The sequence below is a fragment of the Anopheles merus genome, chromosome 2L (genome assembly GCF_017562075.2).
Source record: "Anopheles merus strain MAF chromosome 2L, AmerM5.1, whole genome shotgun sequence".
Classification (NCBI taxonomy): domain Eukaryota; kingdom Metazoa; phylum Arthropoda; class Insecta; order Diptera; family Culicidae; genus Anopheles; species Anopheles merus.
The window spans coordinates 48,557,247-48,581,618 of NC_054083.1; the positions used below are offsets into that span (position 1 = coordinate 48,557,247).

The 24,372-nt window shown below is 43.4% G+C and overlaps 1 protein-coding gene across 6 annotated transcripts in view; it reads right to left on the bottom strand.

The window, feature by feature from the left end:
* LOC121593573 (high affinity cAMP-specific and IBMX-insensitive 3',5'-cyclic phosphodiesterase 8) overlaps nt 1-24,372 on the bottom strand; it is a 141,491-nt gene that overhangs the window by 111,281 nt on the left and 5,838 nt on the right. Inside the window, exon 1 of one of the 6 annotated variants that reach the window (XM_041916044.1) lies at nt 24,048-24,295. The exons of the other annotated variants lie outside the window; for them this stretch is intronic. The gene's annotated coding sequence lies outside the window, so the exon portion shown is untranslated. Of the gene's footprint in view, nt 1-24,047; nt 24,296-24,372 lie in introns of those variants that run through there. 6 annotated transcript variants of the gene reach the window in all.

Consider the following 24,372-nt stretch of genomic DNA (forward strand, 5'->3'; position numbering starts at 1 on the left):
AATTACCGACCACCAACGAACCAACTCTGCGCGCCGAAGACCGTGAAGACAGCACAGAACTTTTGTGCAGAAAAAGTACTTAAAAATGCCTTCTACCTCTCTGCAAATTGAAAACTTTCCGCCAGACAAAGTCAGTGTTCCAGCCAACCAACCACGAACTGCTCCCCACGAACATTCCCTTTGACGATGTGGGGAGGAAAGTAATCAAATTCACCTGACCGGTTGACCAACAATTCAATCTACGCTCTCTCGGGGCTGGGACGGGTCGAATGTGAGTTTCTATGTTTCCCTTGCAACCTCGGCGCAAGCGACATTTTTCCACCACAACCACAAACTTTCCGTTGCAACAAGAGCTGGTCACAGGACGAGCAGCGAACGTTGTTGCAATTTGGTTCTTTCCTTTTTACCCACCTCAAAGATGCAACAATTGCAATTCTTTGTGAAAAAAGGAAGAAGGAAAGAAAGAAAGAAGCGCAAAGGAAACTTTATGGAGCGGAGGATGGAAAATTAATTTCCACAAAAAAAAGCTGGCCGACTGTTTTTCCTCGACAAGCTAGGAAGTATGGGCTGTGTGGGTTTTTGCACAGCATTCTAATGGCCATTTGCTGCGTCCACGTTCGGGGGCCATTAGTTTTATTTGGTGCAATTTTTCTCCCCTTTCTAGCTTGTTCACCTTTTCCTTCTCTCTGTGTGTAGTTAAACTTTTGGTTTGAGTTCAAACTCAAACTACCTTTTTTGTTGTGGTTGAGGAGGCAAATGCGCAACAAATTGCTTTTGTAATGCGGTTCAAATCTTACACAACCTGGGGGAGATTGTGAATGGGGAAAACTTTCCCAAAGGGAAGAAAGGAAATAAAAAACTAACATCTTAAAGGCCATCCTACAACAACAACAACAAAAACGGGACGAACAATCACATTCAACGATCGTCATCGAGAGTGCGTGACGGAAAGGGTCAGCACTTGGGAAAAGAGCACAAGGGCAGGGCATGAAGGTGGAAATAAAAACTCAAACTTACTTCCACTACGCGGCGAACACAAATTGAAAGCATATGTCAGCTATTTTCCTCTCCCACCAGGGCAGAATGCTTGGAGGAGCGCGGTCAAAAAGGGAAATTGCTCGCAAACAGTCGAGCTGTTGCTGCTAAATTGAAGCTTGCGAATCGCTTTAGCGGGCAAGAAAAGGAGCGCGAGGCCCAAGCGGGGCGAAAAATCAGGCCAAGCGCGCAACTTGACGCCGTCCAATGTCCGGACCAATCAGGAAATAATCAGGTGATTTACGCGGATTCTTGCCCGCGACCTTTTTAGCTTTTGCCGCATGGCCAAGCCAGCAACGGAAGCTTTGAGTGGAAGAGGGAGAGATCGAGCGCGAGAGCGGGGATCAGAATCGTGCAGATTAGAAAGGACGCTTCGTTAGTGTTGCTGCTGCTGCTGCTGCAGCAAACAGATTGGATGATGGTTGGTGTCGCGCACACGAAAGTGTCTTTCGGAGCAGCAGCTTAAGACAGGCACAGTGCACGCCGACTTAAGCACAATAATAACGCACCAACTGGTTCTTGGCAAATAATAGATTCATTAGTTTATTCAATTGATTTTATACTCTAAAAATGCTGACCGTCGTCGATCAGCATATTTTTCTTAGTCTATTCTTCTTAGCCTATTTTCCATTTAATCGTTAAACCAGCGCGCATCGCTGGCGCGTTGCATAACGTAGCTAGTCAGCATTTATTGACCTAGCAACGCTTTGTTTTTTAAGCCTAAATTGTCGTCAGCGACATCCCTCCCCCCGTAAGTCCTCGTAGGGGAGTTACAATTCTAGGTTTAAAGTGGGTGACCTGCATGGAGGAGGACCAATATTTTGTTTTAGATATTCTTGATTAACATCGCGGAAACCAAGATGACCGTAATAGAAACACTTAGTATGGTTATTGAGAAAAGTACATAGTTACTAGTTACCGATTCTACTTCGTTAGACTTATCTTCTTTTGATATGCTTAAATTTAACATGGGTTTAAAATATGCTCTGACTTGCTCAGATTTATTAGCATCGTCGGTTGTATTTCGAACTTGCTCGTCAAAATGCTACAGTCTAGTGACAAGGTTATGATTCCGATTGAGCAGCTGTGGGGTAGTGAGTGTTTTGTTACATTTTAGTAATATCTTATCAGGGTTGGTAGAGAAGAACAGAATACTGTTTGGATTTGTAAGTTGTATAAATTCAGTGACTTCTGGCCCTATTTCCTTTGAACTACATCTGGTACCACTTTCTGTGTGTAGTAATGATCTGATGCTATGCAGTCTGGTTCTCGTTGTATTATTTTCTCAGAAGATATGTAGTGCGATTCGTTCAGTTTAAAAATTCCTTCGGGTATAAGTAACTAGTTTCGTTGATGGCTATTATTTTTTCATGTATGTCTAAAATCGTATGATTGGCAAAGTTTGGAATGGCTATGACTTTAAACATCTCGTAATTTTCTATCGATACAATATGTTTTTGATAGAAAAGACTATTTCACCCTCTTCTATTCTCCTATTGGTTATTTCCGAGTATTCTAAAACGTTATAATGACTTGCCATCTTCTTCGTATAGTTTGTTTTAACATCTCTTCGTCCTCTAAATATAATTTGGTTGAATCTATTTCGTGATACTTATTTATCATGTCTTGTACTAGAGCGGTTGTAAGCATGATCGTTTCTTGTATATACTTTGTTAGAACTTCATTTTTGTTATGCTTAAATTCCTTGCTGAGAACATCTATACCATCATAGAGTTTGTCTATTCGGTGACGTAAATTTTCTGTTAACTCATTGTGTTTTTATTTGTTTGGGTCAAACGTTCGGACACATGTGTAATTTTTGTATCCTCTGCTGCTTGAAGGCTGCTAATTGCTCGTCTATGTCGTCTCCCCCGAACATGAAATCTTTTAGTATACCAAATATTCCCCGGAGCGTTTTGTCCTTTTGTGACTTATTCCTTGGATTAGTTGAATTGCATGGTTGCATTCGTGCTGAAGTGTAACTTTTAGATCCGAGAGTTCAGAGTCCGTACTATTAACGGAGTTCAATACTATGGTTAAGTGTTTTTTCAACGTTTGTAACGTATCCGTATCATTTTCCGGACGTGTCCCCGTATGGAATGTCGTTTCCCATGCTCCTTTTTTAATAGGAGTGTCCCAATATGATCAAAATATATTCCTGGTTCAGGGATAGGTACGATCGATAAGCATTCGACTCTAAACAGTGCGGCTATGTATATTGTTATTTTAAGGATGAGCTCCATGATACGGGCCTAATTTTGAGCTTTTCCTTTTTGGTATTTGACTTGCTAGTTCTTCTGCTTTAGCTTTATAACGTTAAGATTTGTTTCTTTCCTTTTTCCCCAATTTGAAAATGTTTGATCTCGTTTTACCTCGAGTACTGCTAGTTTTACAGTTGGCCTGTTAACTAAATTATTACCTACTTTGATTCGTGCTGAACGAGTCTGTCCGTCTACGCCAGTTACCAGCTCGCAGATTCGGCCTTTAAACCATTTTCCTTTCCTTTGTTCATCGGGAAACGTGACAATATCGCCTATTTGTAATGGTTTGGCCGGTTGAGTCCACTTCTCTCGTTTAGAAAGCTTTGGGAGATACTCAGCTATCCACCGTCGCCAATATTGTTGTGTGATTGCCTGGGCCCTTTTCCAATCGGACCGTACCAATTCTGTTTGGTGATATCTGAGATATTCGGCTCTGCCTCGCCGGAACAACCTAGCAAGAAATGAGCTGGAGTTAGGGGCTCGTCATCTTCTCGTTCTAGTGTTAAGTGAGTCAATGGTCGATTATTTGTTAGGAACTCTATCTCAGTTAGTATTGATTGAGAACGTGTTCTTTATAACTCTCAGCCATGGGAAGCAGACTCTTGATTTCTCCAACCATTCGCTCCCACGCACCTCCAAAATGAGGGGCGCCTGGTGGGTTAAAGATCCATTCTATGCCTTCTGAGGCACATCGATATCTTATTTGTTTCATCTCATTGTCGGCTCCGACAAAGTTGGTCCCATTATCGCTGTATAGGAAAGATACCTTTCCTCTTCTGTATTGCAATTTTTTAAGCAAACAATAAAGGTGCTTGCCGTTAGATCAATGGCTATTTCTATATGGATTACTCTTGTGGTTAAACACGTAAATATAACACCCCACCTTTTTTTCTGACCGTCTGCCTATCGTAACGAATAGGGGGCCGAAGTAATCTACTCCACAATGCGTAAATGGTTTTTTAAACACTGCTGTTCTACATGTTGGCAGTGGTGCCATTATTGGTGGGATTGGTTTAGCTCGTGCGTTTTTGCAGTATTGACATTTGTTTATTACGTGCTTAAGACTGCTTCTGAGATCTATCACCCAGAATTTTTGACGAACTGCAACCATCACTGATTCGCTCTTCTGGTGGTAGTACCTCTCATGATAATGTTGTAGGATAAGGTTTGTAATGTGATGCCCTTTTGGTAGGACAATAGGGCTACGTGCGTTAAATTGAAGAAATTTAACGTGTTCAAGTCTTCCTCTAGAACGCATGATCCCATCTTGGTCCAACATAGGGCACAGGCACCTAACTTTACTGCTGCCATTATCGGGTTCTTCAATGAGAGTTGTATCATCTCCGTTTGAAAGCTTTCCCATTGAGCCTTTTTTATTAAGTGGCGCTCAGCTAAGTCAAGGGTAGCTTTATCGATTGCTGTCGAAAATGACAGGGATTTAGCCTTACTTTTTAACCAATCCAAGTACTTTAGTGCGTACGCTACCGATCGTTTTAGACGGTGCCAGTTGGAACACCATTCGACGGAAATGGCGTCATAATCTATTCTTTCCACTGTTCTCGAAGTGTTTACCCTTTTCCGGTCTTCAAATGTGTCCGGAATGTCTGGTGTTAGTGTTTTTATTTCTAAATTTTTGAGAAAGTCGGGACCATTTAACCATATTGACTTTTCTTACAAGTTTTGTAGCTTCGTCAGCAGGGTTTTCTGCAGATGCTACCCAGTTCCACTGCTTCGGAGAGTTGAACTCCAAAATTTCTCCGATTCTCAGGGCTACGAACTGATTATATGTTCTAGGCTCTGAGTTAAGCCAAGCTAGAACTGTTTTTGAATCGGTCCAAAAGAATTCTGTTTGAACCTTAACCGCAATTCCCTCTTGATTGATTCGTTTAGGCGAGTGCCTAGCACTGCCCCTTGCAATTCAAGCCTAGGGATCGACAGTGGTTTGGTAGGAGCGACTCTTGATTTTGCGGCCACGATACTTATGTCGATGCCTAAGTCGTGGACTGTCCTAAGATACGTAACCGCGGCAAAGGCTTTTTCTGACGCGTCTACGAAAGTATGGAGCTCCCTGATCTTTACGTTATTCCAATCGAAAAACATCTAGGTATAGATATGTTGATCGAGTTTTCGATTCGGTTTATCCAGTTTTCCATTTTTCCTTTATGGACTGTGTGATTTCGTCATCCCAGTCTAGTTTAGTTTTCCAAAGATCTTGCATCAAAATTTACCTTCAACAGTAATGTTGGCAAGATGACCTAGAGGATCGTAGATTTTCATTATATATGAGAACATCTGACGTTTCGTTAATTTTTTAATATCTGCCTTTTTAAACTTGTAGGCAAAGACGTCAGACTCTTTGTCCCAAATCAATCCCAACACTTTATCGAAGTTTTGATTTTCTCCTCTATGCCAAGTACACTTTTCTCAGATAACCTGTTGGTTGGAATGCTTTTCTCTACTTCTTTTGAGTTGGAAAAGAAGTTTCTCATAAAGAATTTAGCATCATCATGTATGTTACACACCTCCGAGATAGTATTCACGGCTGTATCAATATCTGGATAACTATCTAGGTAGTCATCTACGTAGTGATTTTCAATAATCGCTTTTACTGCCTGGGGATAAATATTTTTGTAACGCAGTGCGTTCTCGTTCTTCACAAACTGAGCACAAGTTGGTGAACAAGTTGCCCCAAATGTCATCACTTGCATAACGTAAACTTGAGGAACGTCAGAAGGCGATTCTCGAAATAGAAATCTTTGAGCGTCTTGATCTTCCCGTCTCACCTTTACCTGGTGATACATTTCCTTGATATCTCCTGAACAGCCTATTTTGTGTTCCCTGAAGCGGACTAGCACTCCGAACAGGGACGCAGTAAGATCTGGGCCGGAAAGAAGTTGAGAATTAAGGGATATATTTTGATTTTTTGCAGCCGCGTCGAATACTAAACGTGGTTTGGGAATGGGTTTATTATGGTTTATCACGGAAAAGTGGGGAATATAGTTATTTTCCCGTTCAATTGCAGCAGTTCCATTGGTGTCGCCTTACGTGCATATCCCTTTTCAATGTATGCGTTTATTTCTTTATGATACCATGATTTTAAGTTTGGATCCCTTTCCATTGCCTTCTCTTGACTTTTTAAGCGCGTAAGCGCTTGTCCGTAACTATCTGGCAATTTAGGATTGTCGGTTTTCCATACTAAACCAATTTCGTATCCGTCGCCAGTATTTTTAAGCGTTTCTTTCATAATCTTTAACGCTCTTTTGTCTTCTTCAGAGGCACGGGTTGGAGTAGGTTTAACTCCAAATTCCTCTGTAGAAAAGAAACCACGCAAGATTTGCATCATGTTCTTGTTTTCTTCTTCGTACGTCTCTGTCATCACAAATGAGTTCTCTGTGACATTTGGCGTATTCGTTCCCCCAAAAATGACCCAACCAAGCCTCGTTTCATGGGCAATGGTTCGTTTGGTCTACCTTCTCGATATTTTGCACCATGGCAAAGATACGAATGTGGAAGGCCTAGTAGCACGGTAGGCCTCGCATCTGCATAGCTAGAGATACTAATGCCTTTCAAATGTTTAAATTTTCTTTGCAAAAACGGAGCATCTATGCTTTGAACGGGAAGGTTAAGTTCCCTTACACTTCTGAGACCTTTAACTTGGAATTTTCTTTTGTTAGCTCCCTCTACTGTTATGGGAACTATCCTACTTTCTGTCTCTTTTTGAATGCTTCCGTCCGTCCAGGAGAGAGTTAGCGGTCTTTTTGGTCCGTGAACGTTTAGTTCTTTTCGGACACTTTCCAAAATGAGGCTAGTTGAAGAGCCAGGATCCATGAATGCATAAGTTTCGAATTTTCTTTCATTGTGGTGCAAAGTGATGGGCACGATCTGATAGAACAGATTATTCTTTTCCTGATGGCAATTTATTTTGTTTGTAGGTTGCCCTTCTACCAGATTTCTTTTATGAAACATACTATGATGCCTTTTGCCGCAACCGTATACATTACATTGTGGTGGTAGGCGACAGTTTTGGGCGTTATGGTTGCTGTACTTGCAGCAATTGGTGCAAATTCTATGCCGAATGAAAAGAGATAATTTTCATCGGGCGTCTTACCGTTCAATTGTCGGCAACGAGTGGTTTCATGAAGAAATCCACAAATTAGACATATCGTTTCCTTTTCTGGCCCTTTATGACGATGCTGCATGTTTTGACGGTTCGACCTTTCTTGTTTGGCTACTCCTTCGTTCGCGGCCAGTATAATGGCCAGTTCTTCAGAGGGTTTCAGCCATTCTGCTAGGTCTTCTAGCGTAAGATTCTTATTATCTTGTTTCCTACTTATTGTGTGTTTCAACCATTCGTTCCGAAGTTCGGTTGAAAACCTTGATGTCAAATCGTTTAGCAGCCTCTGATCATTCAAAAAACCTTCTTGTTTCAACAACACCATGTTATCAATGAGATTGCGCAAAGCGTTGGAAAATTCTAAAAATGCTGAGGGATTATCTGTCGTTATGTGCTTTACTGCTAGTAATTCTAACAGTAAAGACTTGTAAATGCTTTCAGCATTTCCAAACATTTTGTCGAGCCTGTTTAATACAAGCGGAACGTTTTCTGGGTTAAGCATTAACCCGCTAACCGCACGAAGTGCTTCGCCTTTCAGATGCCTTTGCAGCCTATTCATGTTTTCTAAATTTGAAAACTTACAGGCTCGGGAAGTTTCTTCGTAGGCTTGTTTAAATTGAGGCCAGCATTTATAGCTTCCATCGAAATCTGGAAGCTTTGAAAGTGTTACTTTCGAGTCCTTAGAACACAACGATTGAACCATTTTGTCTAAACTCTGAGTTAACAGTTTTACGTCTAAACTTGTCATTGGTTTTTCATTGACCTCTTCTGATTTTTTGTTTTGTATCTCTTCTTGTAGCCGTTTTAGCTCTTCTTCTATTCTTACTTTTTCTTTTCTTTTTCTTCTTCATTTGTCATTTTTTCTTTCAGCAGTTTTTGCGTTTGCATTAGTGCTGACCTATATTCCTGCCGTTCAACTTCCCTATCTTTACACTTTTTGCATAAAAAATCTTTAACAGGTGATTTTATATCTAAGCATGACAAATGAAACCACCTGTCGCAATCAATACAAGTTATCAGTTTCCCTATCTCATCTGGGTTCGTGCATAATTTGCAGTGCCCATTCGGATTCTTTTTAAAATCATATTCCATCTTGAACTCACCCTGGTTCAGATCCGCTTCAGCAGAGTCAACTCCTATTCGGCTGGTCAGGGACGGCTGGATCGGGAGTGATGTCTTCACTGCTGCTTGTTGGTCTTCTCAGGATCAAATACGACGTCTTCTGTATTACGTGCCGGTTGCCCTCAAACCGAGAACGATGGTTGACTCAACCGGAACGATGTTTTCTTAGCGGTGGGTCGGCGGTCATACACACGACGGTCATACACACGATGGATACACTCGTCACAATTAATTTCATCAATTTGCTCTTCCTACGTTGCACTGCGTCGGATGCCTTATGCAATATTTAGCTCGCGGCACACGTGTTTCGTTATGCAGACTTTTATAATCACGTTTCGTCGGAGTTAACGTCCGATACTTGCGACGCACGCGTTTTACGATAACTGTTTTTTTTTTTTCAACTGGCGCTAAACTGACGGTGTCATGTTGTGTTGCGAGAACGGATGCACCTTTCGAAGCTCGCGGCGTACACGTATTGGTCACCTTTTCACTAGTTCAGCATTTGCCTCATACGTTGGCAGTATCGAGTTCACTTTCGATTGCGTCACTTCACTAGCGGTAATGACCGCGTTCTATTCACTGTTGTGTCGTTGCACTTACAGTTATTTTGCACTCACTCACCGCCGAGGCGCTTCTCGGGTTTTGCTTCGTCGGCAACTGGTGCGTGACCCTTCTTCCTGGGCTGGCTGTCGTATATCGGCTACGCCGGATCGTCGTCCGTCGCCGTTGTTTCACTATCACAACCCTGCTTGGGTTGCTGTGGGGTCTATTCACGCCTCTACGGGCTTGTTACTACTTCGGGTTTTTATTCCCGATTTATTTGACTACTTGCCGAACCGTTGGTTGATGCGTCCTCTCTGGAGCCACCATTTGTCGCGCACACGAAAGTGTCTTTCGGAGCAGCAGCTTAAGACAGGCACAGTACACGCCGACTTAAGCACAATAATAACGCACCAACTGGTTCTTGGCAAATAATAGATTCATTAGTTTATTCAATTGATTTTATACTCTAAAAATGCTGACCGTCGTCGATCAGCATATTTTTCTTAGTCTATTCTTCTTAGCCTATTTTCCATTTAATCGTTAAACCAGCGCGCATCGCTGGCGCGTTGCATAACGTAGCTAGTCAGCATTTATTGACCTAGCAACGCTTTGTTTTTTAAGCCTAAATTGTCGTCAGCGACAGTTGGCTTGGCCCGCTGCTTGCCGAGCTTGCATGGGATGGGATGGAAAAGCGGCCCGTGGTAAAGGATTAACTTCAGGGAGCACAAAATGTCTTTTAATAAGAGTGGCAAGGAAGAACGGATCCGGTCCAGGTCCGGGGCAGCAGGCAGCGATGCTATCGTGGGGTTTGAAATTGAAACTTTATGACAATACCCGGTAGACGGTGGACGGATAAAATGTAGGAAAAAATGAAACATCTTTTAATACATTAATTCCGTCCCTTTTTTCCCGTTGTGGCGTTCCGCTGTGCCAATTGGCGATCTCCCACGGGGCGGAAAAGAATGGAAGCGCATAGCTTTGGCCGTATCGCTTATGTTCCAGCCAAGAGAATTCCTACGATAGAGATTGAAATCATCAAGATTTGTGAGAAAGCCAAGTGAGAGTGTGAGTGTCGTGCATAAACGCATAAAGTAGCACACCGACGTCTACGTTTCAAACCTCATCTCAAACGCACTATGTTCAAAATAGAGCACATGTTTATCCTTTTATATTAAAGGCACTATTGCTACTCTAATCCTGAGTGATCCCAATGTCTCCCAACTTTCTCTGCTTTTCATTTACATGATATAAAATGACATTTCCATACATTGTTACCCATTCTTCAAGCATCGACTCATCCATCAACGATGACGACAGCCAGTCAGCGTCAGCAGTTCATCTAGATTTGTTACAAATTAATATCACTTTAAGCCCTCAGCTTGAAGCCCTCCGGCCGTCTAAGCTCAACGAAAGAAAACCGAACCGGTTACGGCCGGTGGATTAAGCCCCCCTCCCCTTCCCAAGCTGCCCAGATAAAACGCGCAGACAGACGACGTCAAACTTTACCCCATTCCCCGATACACACACACATTTGTTTCGAAAGTATAACAATCAAACCAACGAACGGTCAGCACGACGAGTAGCAGCCCTTAGCAATAGGTTTGCGAATGTCAACACACAAAATCACACAAAACCCTTCGTCACTCTGCTGATTCTCCTCCTCGCGGCAAGTAAGTGCCATTGTGGAACCTCTTATTGACGTCATCATTTCGGTTTTGATCTCCACCACAAGGCAACCGGGCGTGGAGGCAAAGGTGGCCTAGTTGATACTCGCCGTTCGCCGTTCAAAAAGAAATGTCCCGTAATAGAGCATAACGTGGACAAATGTGCAAGTTCAGGGCGTGCGGAACCCCCACAACCACCCTCAACGAGGTTAGATTGGAATGGTTAGAGTGGTACACGGCCACAACACCAGCAACACCATGTGCTCATGTGGTGGCAGTGATATGAAAAACCAAACGATAAATTGGGTGGTGCGGAATGAACCTCGCGCGGTTTAAAACAATAACAAACGCGTGCGAGTTGATCAATTGGTCCCGTGTTAAGCATATGAAGACGAATTGGTTTTTTGGCGAGCGGGGGTTTGCGTCATCGGTGCGCGTGTTAAGTATTAATTTAATTTGATGAAAGAAATAAACCTACGACCTACGTAACAGGGGGATTAGCGAATATTATTTCATTACCACTGTGTGAGACGATGGGGTGATTCTTTTTTCAATTTTTTGGATGGAGTGCGACTCAACTACGTCATTTTTGGCTGTTTAAATCCGGGATTATATCTTTTTCTTTGAAAGAGATAACTTTGTCCAGCTACTTTGCTTTACTGCACAATCCATGACGTACGTCTCGTTATCCGGTTATCGTGCGACACTGTCCTCAGCGTGCGGAAAGTAACCTCATGCGCCTGTTGACTATTATCATCGTCCAAAGGCCAAGGAGGCCTGTCCACCCCTGTAATGAGCTATTGTTTCGATCTCGTTTTGCGAAACTGACAATCAGGTCTGACACACGTGCAAAGGGGAAATGCATACGAAACGCGCCGCTAATGACGCACCAGCGGATGAGGTACCTTCTGCTCCGGTTCAACGTCCAACCCCAGTCGGCTTGTTCATCACACTGCAGTGCAAGCCACTTGTTGATTTCGATTACATGAAATGGAGCCCAAAAAAAAACACAAACTCTCCTCCTCTTCTTTGCAAATCCTTGTCTCAGTCCGGCTCTCCTTAGCGTAAGGCTCACGAACGTCATAAACTATGTCCATCCCGGGTGCAATAAATATTACTTACATTTCCAGCTCAAGTTAAAGCTTTAATGCTGTCACTTTTGGCATGCTATATGTGTCTTTCTCTCCCTCCGTGAAAGCTCATTTTTTCTCGTTATCCCCCCTTTCGGTTTAGAAGCATTCATGGACGAGCGACCAACAAAATCATGGTCCCTTACCATCACTGTAACGCCGGTGGGAGAACCGAATAATGGATAGCTGCTAGAACGAACAGCAAAGGGGAAACTATTACACCACTGCAAAGAAGAAAGAGCAACAGCGACACAGCACCCAGGGCAGAGGGAAAAAATCTCGCAAACCCACCATCCAGTGTATGCAGCGTGAATGCATAATTTTTGCTATAACATTCCCCCGTACCTTCTTTATTCCCTTCTTTTCAGGTTCTTGCTAACCTAAAAATCTAACCATGCGCAAGAATATTAACGTATCTGCCCGGGGGAAGTTGATGCATCCTGCTGGGATGGTTGTGTCTCCTGGATGGTGTATCTCTTGCCATTTGCTACGTGTGAGCCTGCTAGGAATGCCATCCACCTTGGGTAGGATTTAGAAAGAAATATGGCCCCCTACCGTCCGCAAGAATCTCGGCGTTTGCGGGGCATTAGTGCAAGTTGTGTCGGCGCGGTACGACACAACGCACTGCAATGGTTGCGCACTAATGGAGGAAAGCTGATTTCATTAGCTATAGCCGAATGTGGTCGTTTAGTTTTGAGGTTGAAAAAACGATACAACCTTCATGGCGTACGGTGGCTTGTGTGTCACCATGGAAGGGTAATGTATTCTAATAATAGTTTGATGCAGACTTGTCTGAAAGATTTATGAAGAATACATTTGAAATAGAGCGCCGAAACAGTAGCCTTACTAACCCCATTCCAGGAAACTAAATCAACATCACAAAAACATTCCAGGAATTTCCCCCATCAGACATTGGTAGCAATTTAATTTGGCAATCAGTTTTTCTTCTAATTCTAATTCCAATTTACACATTCCGATCCGTTTCTGCATTACGTTTTGCGCCATCATAAAGCATAACTTCAGCTGCAGACACAGACGACAGTGTTGCCTTTTTGTGTGTCCAGTTTGCGCAAAATGTTTCTTCCTTGTTCTTGCCACAACCGAGGGTTGGAGGTGGTTCGTAGTAATAACGAACATTCCATTAACTTACTGGATCAAAATCGATCTCTGGAGCGTTCGGCGAAGAGTCGGGCCCTGAAAGACATCATTGGCTGTTTGAAGTGCTGAAGCTAGAGTGGATAGGAAAAACTGGCACACACACACACACCACCACGCAAAAAACTCCACCTGGACGATATCAATTGCCACTTCACAGGAGTCAAGTGTGATGTGGTGCTTTCGGGAGGAGAGTTTTCGCAAGAGAGCTTGCCCAAAGACAAGCCCCCCTGGAACGGACGACCGTGTCCAGGGAGGATTACATTCATTGGCTGCCGTCCGTGCTGTAGATGACAGAGATCGATCGTAGCCAACGAAGGGCAAAAACCATCCTTCGGGAAACCGAATTTGTTACAAAAAGTTGGTGGCATGTTCCTTACTTCCTTTACTTACTTTTTTAGAATGTCATAGCGTCGTAATGTTTTCGTTGCAGAATGCGTTTTGCAGAATTGTGTGCTGATACCAACACAATCCTGGGGAGGTTTTTGCCTCGTGAAGCTCATCTACACCGACACCACCTTACCCCTTAAATTCTTCCCCCGAAAGCGTCCTTCATCACCCGGCTATTGATTACCATTGAAAAGGACGTACAGAATATAAGCGAAAGTGTCACGGCACACGGTATCACGCCTTGTGTATAATATCAGACAGCTCAAGGTTGCTCCGCGCGGGAGACCGGCGCGGGAGACCGGCGCGCTCGTGTACGAAGAATACATTACATTGTGCGTTACCGTCCTGAAAGGTAAAAGGGTTTTGTTATTTTTATCCGACGCTTTTCTTCGCTTTCTTCGAACGCTCCGTCCGCTCCAACGCCCCAACTTTTTTTCCCCCTTTTCCGAGGTCTCTACAGACTCGAACGGGAGTCGGAAGTCCTTTCAACGTACGTACAAGGGTGAAGAAAATGGGAATACCCTGCCACACACACACACACACATCGATCTAATCAAGCTATTCATAAGTATGCTTCCTGCTTCTCTTCTTTTCGGTGTTGCCTTACCACAAATGAACTTAATTTTCCCTCGACCCTCGCTCGTACAACGGCGCCTCCGGTGCTCGGTGGAATTTTCCGGGAAGCTTTTTCCTACCGTCGTTGGGGATTATTATCATCCAATGGGTTGGTGGCGGGAAGGAGCGATGGAGCTCTCACGCGCGCGCGTGTGTGTTTCGTGCATTCGTGATTGATCGCTGATAGTATACCGGCTGACAGCAACACGTGGATTCCATGGGGTTGAGGCGCACTGAGCAGTAAGTTGGGGCAGAAAAAACCGAATACAAAAACGGGAACTACTATTGTTGCTGATGTGCGCGCCATACCCGTCCGAGGCTGGGTAGAGGTGGATGATTTTTTTTCAGCTCTTGCCCTTATCTCGAACCGAGCATGCAAACCGATTAAAGCTTAGACAGCATTCAGAATGGCTTAAGAGAGAGAGAGAGAGTCAGTTTGATGATGCGCCACGTGAAAAAGATGGATTTTTGGGCGTCTCGATGCATTTGTTGTACTTCACTAGACTGTGTGGATCAAAAACCTTAACTTATATTTACAATAATGTTTTGAAGCCATTATTTTGCTTCCTTTTGCAAGTTTCCAAAATTTAGATACAATATCGCTATCCCTGTTTTATCTTCTTTTCCTCTCACAGGGAACCATAGACAGTAAAAGTAACTCTAAATGTCGCGACCTCCAAAACTTATCCGTCAGAGAGAGAGAGAGAGAGAGAGAGAGAGAGAGAGAGAGAGAGAGAGAGAGAGAGAGAGAGAGAGAGAGAGAGAGAGAGAGAGAGAGAGAGAGACAGAGAGAGGAGGTACAAAAGTATCCTTCCCAAAGCCCCAAACGATCCATAAACGATAACAGACCGGTTGAAGTTTAACCTTCTTTACCTTCTTTCGTCCATTCCAAACTACGCCCGGGATAGGAAAACACTCAAACGGATCGCACATAAAGTGTCGCTCCTGGCCCTGGTTTGGGCTTAATCTTCCATGGCGTTTAGGGCGACGGTGGTTTCGGCCTCGGTTTCGGCACAGAAAGCACTGGAAAACCATAACTATTTATCACGCCACAAAACATACCACCCAGCTGATCGATAAAAATCGAGCTGCGGGTTCAGTGTTGGCTGGCTGAGTGCGAGAAGCAGTATAGATTAATAGATCCTGGGGAGGTATCGCTTTTCCTTTTTTTTTTTTTTTTTTTTTGAAGCGGAGCACATTTAAATCGTGGGCTGGAATAACAGAGAACGAATCGTGAAAGCCTCATGAAACGAATGTTCGTGACTGTGCTGCAGCAACTGACCAACTCAACGCCATTATTGAGGTTTCTCACGCCACAAGGAAGCTGTCAGGTGACGTTGAATTTATGTATCGAAATAGTGAATTCAAATTTATCGAAAAGAAAGCCTGCAAACAATCGTATTCCAATCAGTAACTGTCAATAAAATAAGCGAATGGAAAGGGGAGAGCAGAAACAATTGCTATCAGTTTGCGTGTAGCCATCATCGTGATCGGCTTTCTAGAAAAAGCACCTTTAATCACCTTTAAGTTGGAAGCATTTGATAGAGCATTTAAGCGATGATCACGGTAATATCTGTTCGATTTCAGTACTAATTGTAGGTCCACCATTATCCCAAGCAAAGAAGTAACGAACGTAAAACGAACGTAAAACGGGTGGATGAAACGTCAATGTCATTTTTTTTCCCCTAAGGGGTTTGCACGGATTTTCCCCCGCCCTTCAAATACCATGTCCCATGCGGCTGTCATTGACCGGTCGTTAGTCGGTCGGTCTGACTGTCAGCGATGCGTACGGACGAGCGACGAGCTAATTAGACATTTCACCGGCTCGTTGCAATCGCTTCTACAAACCAACACTCATCATCTCCTTCAGGGACGACTCAATTCCCCCGGAAAGTGGAGAAGAGAGACCAGCAAACGAGAGCCGTGTGGTAACATAACCGCAAACGACACACCGTTCCGACGGGGTTTGAATAGAGTCGCTACACCGAAGGGGTCGGAGGGCACAGATTGGCCTACTTTCTGTTGAACTTTTGTGCCCGAGGACACTACCAGCCAATGTGCGGGGTTTTGTGCTGGACGGGTTTTTCTGAGGAAAAGAACAGATAAGAACTGGAATAAAAGTTTTTCCTTTCGCTTTATTAAGTTATCAACCTCATTAGGACAGGCTGGCTTGCGTCCTTAACAAAGAGAACTGCTACTTTGTGTGAGTTCTGCAAACGTATCGGACTCATCCAACACAAACATTCTTCTTAAAAATGCAAACAATTTACAGCTGTTAATCCAATCGTAAAACTAAGTCCGAAAATTACACCCCACACCCATTTAAGGGACTATTGTTTTAAGTGGTATACGCCCCATGCCCCAAAGTTGTCCCGAAAAAAGGGATGTACAACCACCCAGCCGCAACAGACAACCCTCGACGAGCCCGACTTTTATCGCATTATTAATAAAAGCAACGCCTGTTTAAGCAACGTGACATGTGTAGCTACACCAAACAGGATCCTTAAACCGCAAGCCATGTGTGTTTTACCTTCCTACCCAAACCCATTTTTGAAAATAGTGCCGAGTGAGTATCGTTTTACCGTCCAAACGCTCTCCAGCGGCACTTGAGCGGGCGACGCTCTCTACTTCTGGCGTAGCTTCTTCATTGTAAAGCCAGCGCCGACCGGGCCAAACTGCTTGTTAGGGTGGCAGCTAATTATGACCGCAGTAATGGTCCTCCACGAGTACATAACGTTGGGACAGGCGGCCACGCTTCAGTCTTGCTAAGAAAACTCGCACCACACGGTTTACGGTGCGTCCCGGGCTCAAGTGTGCGGGAGATTCAGCAAAGGATATGCCAGGACGCGTGATGCTATTTCTGTAAGAAGACACATTACCCTTGAACGCTGGTGGTAAGGATATATCGTTTCGAGAATAAAATACAACACATCACATACACGCCCACAAACGCACATAAACGGTACATACATTCCAAGGGGATGGGATGATGAGGGGGTGTATAAATATGGGTTTAGTTGGAACCGTTTGAACAACGCTCTCCTGTGATGGTTTTGCTTGCAATCGTGTGTGAAACAAAATATACTGTCGATTTAATACTGTCGGTGGCCTGAAGCGTACTCAAACTTGGCCACAACAAGTAGCTGCTCGTTTAAAGCAAGGCGCGCCAAACATGTTAGGCAACCAAACCACGCGAAACCGTGAATATCACATTAAACGATGCGTTCCATAGTTTGGTCGTTTAAATTTTGTAGTAATCGTCGCCATCGCCAAGCGACGTTCATGATACAGTCAATAAAAGAGGTTATAAACAGGCAGTCAACGAGGCAATATTGCTGTGGAAATGTGCGGAATTAATTCGTTTAAATGTCCGTTAAATTATGAAGAGAGAAAAACGCCTAAAGTTATGCTATTTGTGTTGCAACATTACGTTATTTGGAGCATTTTAGGCAAATAACATTACGGATTGTATTTTCTTTGATATTAGAAATTGTTTTCTATTTTATAGTCCTTTACCTGTGATTCCAAGTGCAATCGGTTCAATTTACAATTAATAAAAAAAGTCCGTCAATTCTCAAAAATTGCAAACATTCACAGGCCAATTTCAAATTATCCCACCATTGCCAATCCTGCACCCTTCAGCCAGCCCAACAAACCCTCGAACTGGGAAAATTGAAGTCACCTCGGCACCCCAGGGGGAGCAAGACACATCAGCTTGATTAAAAATTCCTTACGAACAAACCTCATTTTTCCCCAACTTGTCATAATTTTCCGCTCTAAAAATATGCAAACTCAACCGTATCTCTAAACCCGAAACTGGCCGTCCGAGGCATGCCAATGGCGAAGTAGCTAAGGATGACGCGCGCACAAGCCAATCCTGCTTTTGCTTGTTCTCGTGAACGAATTTTGCTTTTCGTGTGCGTCGTTCTTGTCACCACACAGATTTTAGGGGTTTTAGATGAACGATTTCTTTTCGTGCAAATCGGAACAGCGGTACGGTTGTTGCCACTTCCCCGCAATAACAGAGCCAAACGTGATGGCACAGAAGGCGAAATCTCGACACATTTCAAGCATGCTTAGCGCTTTCAAAGAAAACGCCTGTTTTTGCATGTCAATGGCTTTGTATTGCACAAGTTTTGCTAAACCTTGTAATTTTGTGTGTGTATCACGAAAAAGAAGAGAGAGGGAGAGAGATAGAAAGAACACAAATCTTTTTCAGAATCATGACCACTAACGAGACGCGACAGAAACAACCCGCGATTCCGGTCACACACGATCTCACACACTCATTTGTTTCGTTGTCACGCCCGGTCCGTTTTAAGATGGAAAGGGCGATGGGTTGATGAGGGTAAGAGGTGAACACCACGCACCCAAACACGATCGACACCGAGTTTTACAGAGGGAGTGGAACGCGTTTGACAGTGAAATTCCCACCGGAAGCCGACGGAAAGCACTGTGGGAAATGTCACAAAAATCGTAAAAAAAAATGTGCTACGAGCCGTGGTCGCTCTCTCAGCGCCCCCAGCGCCATTGGTAATTGCCATATGTTTTATGTTACATTTATCAGATTCAAATTTTATTACCCACGACGGCGGAGAAGCAACACGCCTTGAAACGTACGATACGTTGGTGTCGTTGAAGCGTTGTTCTACCATCGCTCCAAGGGCATTTGTTTTTTTTTGTAAATGTGTTCATTCACAACAGTTTTACAACGTTGGTGACACTTTAATAAGCTTCTTACCGAACAAACCGCCAAGTTTTGGGCTGATAATTGAATCAGAGTGGATGGTTGAAGAAGAACTCACAACATCGATCAAACACAAACATCGAGACACTTTAAAGTGCTTTTGAAGCACATTTGCTCGTTGTCTTTTGCTCGAAATGCTACAAACAAAGCAAACATAATTCCATCGAAATTCATATTTTCAATCACCAGATTGGCACGCTACTTTCCCATGCCCCAACTTCTGCCACAGTGGACAAAAAAAAACACAAGCCGATCAACTGTCAGCTTTTCCTCGCGAGATTTTGCGATCGATAAAATCAATTACATCGCATTACAGGCGGCACATAAAGCGATGACGAAAAAAATACCCCAGTAACGAGAAGAAATGGAACCGTTTCGTTACAGTAAACAGCAAAAACAAAAAGAAACAAAAAAAGGCATCGACTCATACAAATACACATCCCATCCAGAGGATGTAGAAGAAATTGGAAATGGAAAATCGGTCGCTTCCGGGGATGTAAAACATTTTCCAAACAGCGCGTGCAACCATCAACTGGAGAGAGAAAGAGAGGAAAAAACGATGTGAAATCATTTTAGGTTACACGCGTGTGGCCCGCCTAAGGCCGCTAAATCCAGCCACCCACCAACTCGGAAAACCCCACTAGTATCTCGTCGCGTGTGTTTTCATATTTCGACAAAAAACCACGAAATTCAACACGCTCGCCGCGTGTTTCTATGTATCCCACCAAAATCGACGTAGCGTGTGTAGGGGAAAGCAGGACAAAATGGGCATGATAACCAGATCACTTAATATTCCTTTGAATTTGCCTCAAAACACTAGTATTCTTACATTATTATATGCCTCCATCATTGATCTATGCATTAAAATTGCTACATAGCCTGATAATATTTTAAACACTTCTACAAATCACGATATATTCACCATCGAATACAAGTCATGATAATCATGATTTTTTCAGGCTGTGCACAGTGCTGCCACGTGCCACTGTTTCAGTTACCAACACTCACGACTGAAACGAAGCTCAAATCAGCTAACGTTCACAACTGAGAGGATCAGATGTAAGACTCAAACAGTTGGTGGACTACTCACATGCTTGGTGACATTTTGTTTAGCACCCAACCCTTGGTCTCACTCACTTGGTCAAGACATTTTCTGTCGGTGATGTTCACGATATTCTTGGAATGTACTTGGCATGTAGTCCCAAGCAGTGTTGTAAACTGTTGACATTTTTTTTGACGTTCGCAGTAGGCTGCTGGTCAAAATCATTTTTCGTTCATCACATTCACTGTTGCCATGACACGAAAACCGACTTTCATTTGTATGGTTACCTTCAGTGTCTTTGCGATGACATGACTGTAAAAAAATGTAGTTTGAATGTCAATTGACATTCATCATGTGAATTCAGAACTGCCTCGAGCCTTTAACAATCGTAAGGGACTGAAAAATTAAATATTTTTACTTGGCCAGAGTGAAAATCAGTGTCTTCTTGCTTGAGTACACAAATTTAAAAGAAAAAAGTGTTACATAGGAGAAGGAGATCTAGTGCACTCGAAAATGAAAGTCAAATGAATGTCGCCAAAAAATGTCGCCGAATCAAACGACATTTTTTTACGTGACTGTAGAATGAAAGAGCCAAATCTGAATGCGAAGCTTCAAATCATGTCAAAGTAGGCAATTTCATGTCAAAGAACGTCACCGCTAACAACACTGGTCCCAAGCAACAAAATGAGCATTCTTTCTCGCTCTGTCTTCTTTGGTTGTTTGTCGGGTCAAACAGAGCGAGAAACCATGCTCATTTTGTTTCTTGGGACCACTCGCACGTACCGCATATCTCCCATGAAATTTGGGATGATCTCCGACTGAAAATGTCACGAACAATAGACTGACCAAGAGTTGGATGCTAAACAAAATGTCACCAAGCATTTGATGGTCGCAACAACTGTTTGAGTCTCGCCTCTGATCATCACAGTAGAGCTCGCGACGCTGACGTTATTTTGTTTCTGTCGAAATTTATCATGACTATATCAGTGACTTTTATCAGAACTGATCACAGTAAAAAAGTCATAGTGATTTTTCATAGTCATACTGTAAAAAGGTCATAGTGATCACAGTCATGACATAGTGATTGACCAAGCCGGTCGTAAAAATGTCACTTATCGTGCATTGGTCACATCAATTGTTTTGAGTTTCACCATTGATTATCACAATTTAGTACGTGACGCGGACATGGATATTGTTGCAGTCAGATTTTTTATGACCTTGACAGTGACATTTTGCAGCACTGCATGCATTCCTTAAAGCTTATTTTCCAAGTGGCAAAAATTACATAAATATGCTGCTCAATCTTATTTGTATTTTTCTTAATGATTTGTAATTTATGGCTTATAAAACTTACATAATGCTCATAGAACGCTCCAATGAATTTATTTTGAGCATTGGAATAATTCTATGCTGTGAAATAATGCTTAAATAATGCATGTTCATTTTGCCCCGTTTGCCCCTACTGCTGCCTTTGCTTTTGTTGTTCACAGTTGTTTTTGTTGTTCCAGTTTTGCTGTGTAAGAATGTAAACGACAGCGGCGGGGAGGAGGAGGAGGCGATGTACAGCTGTTTATGACCATGGCACATTATTTCGTTACATTAGCAGCCGAAGAGAGCAAAACAAAAATAGTAAAAAAAAAGATAGACACAAGCAGAGAGTGGAAATAGCGGCAAAATTTTTTGTTTAAAAAAAGAACCGCTCCATTTTGGGATAATCGATCGTAAACATTACACAGAGAGAGAAAGAGCAATACGCCCGGCTTTATCGGTGGGTTGGGTGCGTTTGGATCAACATTTACCTAGGAGTTGTGCAAATTTAAATAATGGTTTCTAAGCTGTATTTTTATGTGGCTCAGCATGTGAGGCTATTTGGTCAGTGTTTACAATCATTTTTGTTAGTTAAACGCACTTAATTAATTAATTAATTAGACTTAAATAGATGAAAATACTGAAAAAGATACTTTCTTTTAAATTATTACTTTATATGAGTTATACTTTCATTTTAACTATAAATTCTAACCTATTTTATCATATTTACAAACAATTGTTCGCTGCATTTCCCCAATCCACTACCAATTTCACCGATCAAGCCGAAAATAATTGCTGCATTTCGAAAAACACGGAGAGGTGATCAAAAATACGCCAGTGATAAGATCGTTCACAACGAGCGGGGTGGAAAATTGGCCTCCCCCAGACCGCACACGAGACGCACAAGGAACCGCGAACCGCGGGTAGCGATTCAATTTGCATACGCACACAGTACCGGTCGTTGTGTTTTATGTGCAACAGTTTCGCAGTGCCACTTAAACATTTTTGCTGTCGTTTTTTTTCCGCTTAGTGAGCTTTTTTCTGCTGCTCTTTTACAGTGTCACACACAACACTGTACCATTTACAGGCCCGCATTTGCCCCACAAATGAACACAGGTTTGGCTACGTGAAGAACAGTCTCACACATGAACCCTGGGGGGGGCAACACAAATGGTGTTTGCCACGAAATTGAGTTCCAGAAAAGAGAACCAAAAAAAAGGGACACAATTTCGCCCATTGTAGCTGATAGCTGCGCTTGCCGTACTCGGTGTGAAATGGGCCCAACGCTCTCTGTGCTTTAAAACGATTTCCACGTCCCGCCCATTGAGGGGCCAACCAACAATCGAACCGATTCAATGGCAATGGGGACAGACGATAAATCGATCGTCTAAAAAAGCTGTTTTCCCTCCCCCCCCCCCCTCCAATTCGCTCGTCAAACAGGTGGACTGAGCAAACGAATCACCGAGGATTTGTTTACCATGCTCCATCGAGCACTGAGCAGAGTGTGGAAAGGGATTTCGAAAGGTGAGCAAACTGTGAGCGAGGTACCATTTTGAAGATAATGTGTGCTAAACGTGACATTTCATCACAGTTAATTAATATGCTGCTGTAGAGGCATATCAAATTGCATGCTAATTAGCTCCAAGGGCGAGCTGGATTCGAAGAAATTAATAAGCAGCTTCTGTCGGATTGTGTTTAACCCGTATTTTAAGACTCGCCGAGTTTCTTGCTCCTTCTTGCACACAAACGCACCTGTGTCCGGATCCATTTGGCATTTTTCAAAACCCATTCCAGCGGGCGAGCAAGCCACGTATGTTTAGCTGCTGGCGTTTTGCTGCCATTTTCTCCGAAAACCCGAACATCCGATACCCTTTAGGCGAACGAGAGAAAGAGAGCGAGAGAGCTGCTGGAGGATATCCTTGCTGAATCTGACAAGCTTTTCCCAAGCATCTTTCCCGGGAGCACGGGTTCTCCCATTGCAACAGGTTACATCTGGGACGGGGGTTCCCAAAAAAAAAACAAAATACTGAAAAGCCCTTTCCATTTCTGCGAAACACCGCCACTGCCTGTCTGCCTGTGTCTGCGTGGCCGGGATTTGGGGTTTTCCCACGATTTTTGGCTGCACCCGGCCGCCTGGTGGCGCAAAAGTTTTGTTTGTCCCGGGGGAATAAATACACATTCAACGGAAATTTAAAAAGGTAAAAACCCCTGCATGTGTGCAGGGAGTGGAAGGATGAAAAAGCCCCCAACAAGGGGGAAACACAACCTATATTCACTTGCGTTGGTGGGTTGAGGTTTCGAAAAAAGTACAAGGTTTGGCATGGGGCAGCAGCAGCAGCAGCAACAGCAACAGCTTTTAAAAGTCTGTTTGGTTAAAACCTTTTTTGGGGCCAATAGCAATACCGTTTTAAGGCAGCTCTGTCGTAAATGATTAATTTTGCTTCGCTAGAGATGAATGTCCGGGGGAGCAGTTCGAATCGAAATGGAATAGAAGTGACGCTTAAGGGGCTGCAGATGCGTATGGGAAGCTCATGCTGTGTATTTGAAGGGGGTTTTAGTGTTTCCCAAGTCCCAAGTAAGCTCTACATCATCTTTCGCTTGACTTTTATTGATTTTTATCAAACTAATGGCAAAAAGGAGCAAGAATACCTCATCGTCTCGCGATATGTTTTACAGGTTCCCATGTCCCATGTTTGGAGCGAGAGCTCCATTTGTCAAATTAAACTGATTGCTACGTATTCGAAATATGTGTTTTGCACACCCTTCCCACATCGTTCCGGAAGCCCTATCATGGACATGAACCGCGCAGTCTTCACTCGTGTCACACCCCGGTGCCTTCGCCCGTTACTGCGAGCGCGACTGCCTGTGCAATGCATCATTCGGTCTAGAGCAGCGGGGCGTATAGAGTTCAACACACTTACCTTGGTGCATTCCAGCAGGTGTTTGGCAGCCTCCCTTCCGATCGCCGCGATCTCGCACAACGCCTTCTCGGTGGAGTGAAACGCACAGGAATGTGATCGAAATGCAGCACACACGTACACGCGAAAAGGCGAACAATTAGTTACTCCCTTTCATCCACTTACTTCACCCACTGTCTCACACACAGCCACTGTAGCGATGCATTTTTTGTTTGCGTTCCTCGAGATGCGTTCCTTCTAAAAGTAGAATCACTGTGCACTGTGTCACACACTCACATACCGCACAGGCAAAACCTTCTTATCTAGGTCAGTTCCATAATGGGGAGGC